The following is a 10,492-nucleotide window of genomic DNA, read 5'->3' on the forward strand; positions in this document are numbered from 1 at the left end:
GGGTGGGGCATGTGCCATGTGCCTGCGGCCCTGAGGCTTAGCTCATGGCAAGATGAAGGTGATGAGCGATGCGATGAGCTCATCTTAAGCAGCTCCCTCTCCAGAGGGAATATGATGAGAGCGCCGCTGAGGCAGTTGAGCTCCCGCCGGATTAAAATATTCCATCTCGTCCCGACTACTGTTGGGTTTACAGAAATGTCAGCGCCAGCCAGAATCCTCCCCTCGTGTTCATCATGGTGTGCTTTTCCTCAAACGTGCTCAAAAGTCATCGTTGACGTTGCTGATGAAACAAAATCTCGGATTTAGTTGGATTCTAAATGCTTTACTGTAAACCGTTGTCCGATTCCAAACAGTTAGTTTAATTCAAATCAACATCTGCGTGTGGTGGAATTATATTTTCAAGTCGCAAAGGTTGCAATTTGGGATGGGGAGTGGCGGTCAGTAGTACGTATATTTTATTTATTCATACATATTGTTTCATGAAACATAAAAAGCTGAAGTGATAAAGCCACAGATTGGCCTGCATTTTTTTTTCTGTAATCTGATTCATAATTTACCGATTTATATTTACGACACAGAATTATGGTGAAATTGGCAAAATGAACACTTAAAAGACTCCAAGGCAAAGTGTTCGTTAGTTCCCAACTCTAATTGTGGTGGATAGATAAGATATCCTTCATATTTGTTCATGGTTGATTTGCCTTGATTTTAGCATAGGCCTAATCTATAAAACCATAAGGTTTATGTAAAATACATCTATTAAAATTCATGTGTTGCTTGTGTGTGTTTTTTTTAATACAAGCAGGTTAAATCACAAAAGTGAATGGAATTAGTGCAATTTGATTATTTTTCAAAATCATTCATCCCTAGTTTCAAATTTAAATTTTCGTTGGCTCTGAAAAGGAGAACAAAATAGCAAATGACCCAGTGTTGCCACCTTGACAACTTTGTTCGGGAACCCCTGACTTGATCGCTCGAGAATCAGACAGAGCTGCCCTCTGTTCTGAAGCCTCAAGCAGGAACTGCTGAAGCCAGGAGAAAAATGATCGAGTTGACAAAGTCAACAGTCACATCAACAGTCTCTCACATGAATTCAAGTGTGGAATCTAACCAGATGTTGGAAGATTTCCTTTCCGCAGGATTACAGATGATCCATCAACTCTTGATCGCTACACAATGTTAGCATCCGTCTTATGATCCCGTGAGCTTGACAACTTGGTTGCTCCCCTAGTTGGCTGGACTTGCTTGATATTGTTCCAATTCTCATTATTTTTGTTTTCTCCTGCCAGCTCTCCTTGTCCTTTCTCTGTTGCGTGATAATTCCTCATGAACTGTTTCAAGCAACAAGTGACAATAGAAAACAATCAGAGCAATTCTTTGGATCCATATTTGACCCTTGCCCTCATTAAATGTGAGCTGGAGCCGATCCCAGCTGACTTTGACCACACTGAGAGACTACTATTTAGATTCACATTCATACCTATGGACATTGTGGAGAAAACACGCTAACTCCACACAGGAAGGCTGAATTTCAAAACCCGAACCTCTAAACTACCCCAATTGTGTTGTTTACATTGAATGTGAAATGTAAAATCACATCAGCCCGAAAGAGAAACTACGCCTGAACAGAAATGCTGCTCATGAAATCGATGAATGCTCAATCGGTTTATTAATGAACCCCCACGAGACTAAACCATCTTTTTTTTTTTTAAGAACACTTTGTTGTTGATGGCACATATCAGTTTGCAATGATCAATTAATCAAAGTATGTGAAAGAGAGCTGCCCTCTGTTCTGAAGCCTCAAGCAGGAACTGCTGAAGCCAGGAGAAAAATGATCGAGTTGACAAAGTCAACAGTCACATCAACAGTCTCTCACATGAATTCAAGTGTGGAATCTAACCAGATGTTGGAAGATTTCCTTTCCGCAGGATTACAGATGATCCATCAACTCTTGATCGCTACACAATGTTAGCATCCGTCTTATGATCCCGTGAGCTTGACAACTTGGTTGCTCCCCTAGTTGGCTGGACTTGCTTGATATTGTTCCAATTCTCATTATTTTTGTTTTCTCCTGCCAGCTCTCCTTGTCCTTTCTCTGTTGCGTGATAATTCCTCATGAACTGTTTCAAGCAACAAGTGACAATAGAAAACAATCAGAGCAATTCTTTGGATCCATATTTGACCCTTGCCCTCATTAAATGTGAGCTGGAGCCGATCCCAGCTGACTTTGACCACACTGAGAGACTACTATTTAGATTCACATTCATACCTATGGACATTGTGGAGAAAACACGCTAACTCCACACAGGAAGGCTGAATTTCAAAACCCGAACCTCTAAACTACCCCAATTGTGTTGTTTACATTGAATGTGAAATTTAAAATCACATCAGCCCGAAAGAGAAACTACGCCTGAACAGAAATGCTGCTCATGAAATCGATGAATGCTCAATCGGTTTATTAATGAAGCCCCGCGAGACTAAACCATCATATTTTTTTTAAGAACACTTTGTTGTTGATGGCACATATCAGTTTGCAATGATCAATTAATCAAAGTATGTGAAAGGTTAACACTTATCCAAAGGTTACCGTACAGTTGCAAGCACAGTTGGCAAGGTTAAAGCTCTTTTATTTGGTTTTGTGTCAAAATCAATAATCATAAGAAGAAGAACAATAATGGCTGCCGTGTAAGCCGGCTGGATGCACTGCTGCACTGTGCTGTCAAAACATTTTACTTCCCATGTTTGAATATGTTGCAGCTCCGAAAAAGGAGAGCTGTGGTGTTCATTTTTAGAACGTATAGTTTATTAATGCTTTTCACTATCTCAACCAATACAGGCACGTCCTTCTCCGTCTCCATGCCTTCTCTTCTGTCTTTCGACTCGAGAGACATTCAAGGACCGCCTCCGAAAAACGTAAATTAACGGTAACTTCAAAACACGAAGAAAAGCGAAAATAATCCACCAGAACAGAAAATCAAGTGAGGAAATCACAAAATAAATTCTATGGGGGGTTTGTGAATACACTACGGAGGAATAAATAACAGTTAACAAGACAGTCCAGTCTCCTACACATGCTCACCATGTCATTTAGGTCCACCTCCCCAGCATCTTCCCTGCAAACATTTGCTTAAAAACATCATTAGGACCTGTTACATGACATACAATGAGATATAATGCAAGACTTGTATCAAATATCCAGTTGCTGCTCCTCTCTTTTGAAAGAGTGATCGCACTTTTTAAGTGTGTCTTTTTATTAATGATTCCAGTGCACAGCATCGCACAGAGAGCTGTTTCGAGCACGTTACCTTATTTAGTTAAATGTGAGGTCATGGTGGAGGGCTTTTTGAGTTGTTTGAAGGGTGTGATGACCGATGTTTGGCACATTATTCGGGGAGTTGCATTTATCTGGAAGCTGTCATTTTGAGAAACTACCGCTGTTGCGACAAATAAGGTTGCATTTTGATACTCATTTGCTTTCAGGAAACCGATCTTTTTGTGAAGGAACAAACAAAACAAAAATCAATGTGTGCTTCTTTCTCTCCACCGCAAATTCCAAGACTTCATTCAATTTTCTTCAAGTTATCTGTCTGTGCTGAAGGGCAGATGAAATGGTGCATCGACTTGAAAAATCTTTTTCTCAGGGCAGCATTTGCACATTCGGAGCGTTATGCATTTGTCGCTTTCATGTGCGGAACATCGTCAAGGTCACAATACTTCTCTTGTTGCGAAGTGACTCATGCTCGAGTTGAAAGTCGTTTGCTCACAAGCCAAGAACATGATGAAACAGCAGCAAACGAGAAACTCTCCTCGACCAATTTCACTTCACTACTCGAGGTGAGAAATCACGGAATGACTCACAATATTTATCACCGTATGTTTCCAATTACTGTATGCTGATAGCATCGCACAATATCTTGGAAGAAAATACACCTTTAATATGCAACACATCAGTTAGAGCTGGAGCAAAATATTGCAACGTATCATATTATCCCGTCCTTATTTTTAAAGTAGCCTCAAACCATTCCTTGATATTGCCGTTGTCTGGTGATACACTGCAAAGTGATTTTGTGTTGTCTTTTCATGAAAAACATTTTAAGGTTCATTTAAAAATATATAATTGGACTAATTGTTGGATGAGATTCAGGCATATTATAGTTTTGAACAGTTTAGTTCACTATCGAATCACGCGAAAGTGAACAAAGCTGTTTGGCGATAAAACACCATCAATGTAATGAATCACTTGACTACAAGTGCAGCAAATGGAGCGATTCAATGAAAAGGAGTGAAACTTTATCAAATGTTACAATGCTTGGTGTCTGCAGGTGCTTATTATTGGTTGTGTTCCTGTTGACAATTTCTGTAGTAATCAATAGTGTCATGCCGCAATTTTTATGTTTCCACTGCACTGGGTGTTGTTTTCCACTACAAAAGAGAACCAAGGAAAAACTACAAAAAAGCACTTTTCGAAAACGGATCCCAGGTATCTTAATAACATGGCTGGGATGGGTTTTTGTCAAAGTAAGGAGGAAAATGACAGTGCTATACTGCGCCAACCAGTGCCAAGTAAGGCTTTCATTACCATGACGACCTGAGAACAGCAAGCAGGTTGAACGAGACAAGTGGCCTTTACTTGTGGAAGTGGAGCCCAGAGAATGGAAAAAAAGCTTTTGTTTTTGAGGGAGTGAAAATAAAAGCAATTTCACTAGCAGAGGCAGCAATTCATACACTCCTCCAATAGTGTTGCTGTACATGTGGCGCATGCAACAGAAATGTCCCCAAACTATATCCCCCAAATCCTCCGACATACTGAGCCTATCAACAATTTTCTTTGAGCAATCAAGTGTGTCATTTATCAGAAGCAAACTCTGCTAGCCAAAGTTAATCTGTGCAAAATTCAATGCTGAGCTTCTGAAATGTTATCTTTGATATAGGGCTCCATTTTCATAGGTACTGCATCCGCACCATGGCGCAAACTTGCGATCGGGGATGGAGGAGGGGTGATAAGTGAGGTTTTCCAAGTGCCAACTTCACAGCACAGATGTGCTTCCTCCATGTTGAGACATGACTAGAACAGCACATTTAATATGAAATATGGAATGACAGGAGGCATTTTGATTGGCCATAATTGAAGTTGGCTGTGACCACTTCCACAACGGCGCAGCCCTCCCTCTTGCAAATCCTCCGGCCTGCACTTATTTGCAAAAAAACCTCATCCAACCCATATGCGCCCAGAGATATGCCATGCGGCATGCAGGATTTATGAAAATAGAGCCCGTAGTGTTTAAGACATTCTTGACCAGCCAGCACTTGAAAGTAGCTCTGGATCTTTGCACAGCCTGGCTGGCATGTTATAGTCATACGAACTTGGTGCGGGGGCGATTATTACCTTTAGTTGCCGACTTGTGTCACAAGTCATCAAATTCAAAATGGCTTGCTCACATGAACAATTTTAGGAATAGGCAGACAACAAAAGATTTCCTCAGTTGTCGACCCATGAAGCAATTAAAAGAGTGTTCCAGCATACTTTTAATATTTAGCACATCAGTCAGAACAAATCACTCGAACAATATAAAGTGCTATTCATAGATGAAAATGCAATTCAAAGTGCTTCACATTATTAAAGTCAGCATCTGCCTCACCACTATTCACCAACCTCAAGGATGCAAACGCACAAATAAAAGATAAGAATTTCTTTACATTTTCTTTCAGAGTATCTCATACAATAGCCTTTTTATTTAGTAACTACACTGAACAAGAAACTGTGGTGTTTTCTTTTGTGTGATTTTGTGTGTGTGTGTCACACCTTGGGACAATTTTAGAGTGTTCCATTAACCTGCCACGTATATTTTTGAAATGTGGGAGGAAACCGGAGAACCCGGAGAAAACCCATGCAGGCACGGGGAGAACATACAAACTCCACACAGGAAAGCTGGGGCGAGAGCATTATCCAGAAGGAAGGAGGAGGCCGCCGCTTTAAAGCAAAACATCGCATTTACCATTCATCTCATAGCCTGCTGGTCTCCGTGTGCCTAATAAGCACCCTGCAGACACCTCCTAGCATGCAGTCAACCAGACAGATTAGCTCCCCTTTGCCATACCGTGTGTGTGTGTGCGCGTGTGTGCCTCAGCTAACCTAATGATTCATCTATTTTGTCTGTGAAGCCCATTGATCAAATTCATGTTAACGGGCATTGATTTCTGCTTTGTAGCATCACCAGAAGAGCCACTCGTCCAGTTAGTCAGGATGATCACTCAAAAGGTGTTTTTGTTTCTCAGGCCCTTCCCATCAGGCGAAGACAGAGAACGCAATTAAAGAAAGCTGCGCACTATTTGGACTGTTGATCCTCCCATCGTTTTAAGTGTGTCACTTACATACCTTCATGGAACGTACGCACTCTGGGTGGAGCAACCCTTAAATGAGGGCCTTCCCTGCCAAATCTCAACTAGACCGCATTCTCCCAAAAACTCGAACATATTATTTTTCACCATATTTTTCATTTTATTCCACAGTGAGTCGTGTTCCAAGGAAGTATAAAAACAGCTCACTGGGAGAGGAAAATCATTACTGTACACTAATTTACTTCGTTACCAGATGAAAGGGGGTTTTGTAAGGCTGGAGAGTGGTTGGGTTGAATAAATAAATAAATACATCAAGTAAAACCAAAAACAGCAAAGAAACCCTTTTTTTCTGAATACAAATGATGAAATTCTCCCCTGTTTTATTGTATTGTCCAAGTTACACAAGGATATTGAATGCACTCTTCCTCGTTCCACAAGCATTTTCGCTGTCCTCTGCCTCCAGGCCATTTTCTGAAAGTGGTAGAAAAACATGAGACAGCCTGCCATATCATATGATGTTATCATTTGGAAAAAAAATCCACGCACATAGAATACATTTTTTAAAATACCGTCAAGAAATTATTTGGTTGCACTTTTTTTTTTGTATTACCTAGTCATTCTTAACAGCCAAAATAGATGCAAAACAAAAATCAGTGCACCACACATCTTGTGTTCTATTTTCATGCCCAGTGGAAGTTTAGCGCAAAGTGCAGATTAACAATGTGCATGGGTGGAGTTTTCTTTCTTTTGGTATTTTCCACGACTTTGCACAGGAAAAACTGGGCATGAGTGCGCATTTGCACCATTGTGTACCAATGTTAGGCCCACAACCGGTTATAAACCTCAAATCCTCCCCAGTAATTGTGCTGCGTGGTCAGGGGGCTGTTATCAAAATACTTTTAAGATAATAATGTTTATAATTTGCTCAAAGAATCAATTTTGACAATGATTCAGAGAGATTCTCAGACACTGCTGTCACATAAATAAATGACACACGATGATATCCACCACACAAGAGCGCCCAATCTGTCTGCCTACGCCTCTATGAAAGACACCAAAATCGCGTTCCATCATTGGCGCCACCATTTAGACCCGGTTTAAGTTCGTCTAAGATTTTGTCTACGTTTTCTCACCAAATTGGCAGGTGCGCCAGGGAGTGTTTAGATATAGAAAATGTAAGGAGTGGAATGGGGACTGATTTTCAAGTAACAGCTTACTCCAAATTGCTCTTGTTTTGGTTCTGAATGTCAAGATGGGATTTAACTGCTGCTCATTGGAGGAGGTGGGGGGGGGGTCTATTCTAGTGGGAAACAGGGCCGCATGTCACCCCCGCAAAAATACTAACAAAAAAAGTAGTAAACGGTCCTATTTGCTTCATCACATTTAACAGAAAGCATTGAGTTCGCAGTTTTCCCAAAATACCAGTCACTACGTTATATTAACAATGGATAAGTGCTTGATTAATTGTGATCTTTTAATAAGTTAAAGTCAAGATAAATAAATAAATAAATACAATTGTGTGTGGAAAAAAAATGATGCATGCATCTTTCTATTTTTCCATATGCTCCCCTCAAAGAATAAATAAATTGGGCTCCCCAGTCCTAGAGCCTTGAAAATCTTCCCCCAGGTCCCAAAGCTCTTCGATTACAACCCACCACTGCCAAAATTTACCTGCATTTGACGGGTTGGCTGGTGCCAATGACAAAGCCTTGCTCACAATAATGATCAACTGATTCAACAAGGATACAGTGAATAGGATTATGGGACACTTGATTTCTACAAATCTCTACAATTTCTCAGATTGTCAAATTATCACTTCAACACCATTCTTCGGAACTCACAATGTCTTATTACTAGTGACCTCATTTTGGAAACGGGCCGGCAGGCTACTCATGTGGTCGTTCGGGAAAACCTGATGCCCATTGACGACAGGTTGGTCAGCCTTGCGAAATTGCTCATAAATTTGAGTATGAATGGTTGTTTATCTGTCTCCGATTTCAAATGGGTTGTAATGAATTCCCCCCGCAAAGAAAATTAGGACAACACAGTCCTCTAACATTGTACTCCCTGAATCACGAACTGGCACAAATGCAAAGAGGAGATGCCGTGATTGTTTTTTTTTTTCCCTTTTTTTTGTCCAACATTTTGAAAAATATGGTAATGCCATGATTTTGTTTTTCCTTTTTCTTTCCAACATTTTGAAAAAGATGAGAAATTCAGTGTGCGTGCGTGATTTCGAGTGGAAATGACTCCAGGGTAAAGAATAACAGGTCCTTTCACTTGGTTCTCGCAGCAAAAAAAAGATGATGAATTCCACACGCAATAGTTATCATCCAGCCTCACGGGGTGGAACAGTTTACTCTCCAAATGAAAAATGGAACAACCTCTGCTCGAAATTCTGCCACAGGTCATACCGTAGGTAGCACTTCAAAAACCAAAACGGACAGAGGATATCATTATGCAATAGCAAGATGCGCCTCTGATCTACACCAATTAGCTTCTTGAGGCAGAAAAGAGCGGCTCACGTGTTATAGTGTGTTACAGACGAGAGTCCTCACTCGGTGCAACATCCAACGCGCTATTTGTAAACTTCCTTTTATTTTCCAATAGTACACAGTGCACCGAGAACACACACACACACACACACACGGGGCAGATTGGCCCACCAGTGAGAATGGTGTGTTGGTTGGAGATAAGATTTTCTGAAGTCCTGATTCCTGTGATTCCTAAGCCAAATTGGCTTCCACTTGGGAGCGCCTTGAAGCCCATATCATCCTGTGGAAAGCTAAAGACTGGATGGCCAGTATAGGACATTTCACAATGACTGTGCCGTCTACAAGTAGACTAGCCATTATATTTTGCGTAATTACTCAGAGACAACCCAACCAATATATTTCATCCAAATCTGTGAGAAAATGTCTTCCACAAACTGGGTGATGGCGGTTTGGTTCCCAGTCTGTCCCTCAAGAAGTGGTTACTGCTCTCACACACAGACTTGCGATCTTCTCTGTTCATGCCTCTCTTTTTTTTTTTTTTTTGTAACACGGGAGTTTAAAATGCTTTTTCCATGGTTGTGTTGTGATTGATATTTCATGGGAATACAGTTGGACAGACACGTTTTAGAGGGGACAGACAGGGCGGAAAGAGAAATAGAATTTTTTTAAAAACTGTTGCACAATATTTGGCAGGGCAACCTCAAACACATGACATTTTCGACATCGTTTTCATTTCAGGTCAGTGGTAGTCAGTAACATCTCTGCCCTCCCCAAAAGAATCCATCCATCCATCCATCCATTACCTGATCCGCTTCTCCTCACAAGGGTCGCGGGCGTGCTGCAGCCGATCCCAGCTGTCTTCGGACAGTGGGCGTAGTAGACCTTGAACTGGATGCCAGCCAATCACAGCCAAAATCATCTTAGAGCCTATATTGTTCACAAATATCATGGGGTGGTCTATACATCTAGCCATCCATCCATTATCAAAAACACCGGTAACCTGAACAGGGTCATGGGGAGTTTGATTTGATTTGATTTGACTTTTTATTAGGTCTCCCATAGGAGAACCTTGTCTCGGAGGACAGGCCCTCAGTTGCTGGAGCCTATAGCAGCTGACTTCGGGCGGAAGGCAGATTACACCCTGAACTGGTCGCCAATCAGTCGCAGGGTACATATAGAGACAAACAAACATTCACACCCACATTCACACCACCACTGAGTAGGAACCGATCCCACGCTGCCCACACACAAGTTCGGCATGTGTCCCACTATACTCTCAGCAACTCTGGGCTCTATATTTTTTTTTTTTCCAAAATGCAAGACTCTCATCCACTCATCAATTCTCTGATCTGCTTATTGTTGTTAACCTTACCCAATCCCAGCTGTCTTTGCATGAAAGTCTGGGTACACACCCTGACCTGTTTGCCAGCAATCGCAGGGCACAAATAGGCAAACACTCAGCCACACTCACACTGACACGTCAGACAATTCCGAGTGCTAACCAGTCGGCTTGTTCTCATTTCAAAACTTAGAAAATATGTCAATTAAAACTGTCGCCATCATAAAAATGAAATTAACTCTACAGGCAATGTATTGAGTATGATCGCTGTATAATTGTTTGCATTGTCCACATTGCACTGAGCAGTCTTTCAAATGCT

The sequence above is a fragment of the Hippocampus comes genome, unplaced genomic scaffold (genome assembly GCF_001891065.2).
Source record: "Hippocampus comes isolate QL1 unplaced genomic scaffold, H_comes_QL1_v1.1 scaffold110, whole genome shotgun sequence".
Taxonomy (NCBI): Eukaryota; Metazoa; Chordata; class Actinopteri; order Syngnathiformes; family Syngnathidae; genus Hippocampus; species Hippocampus comes.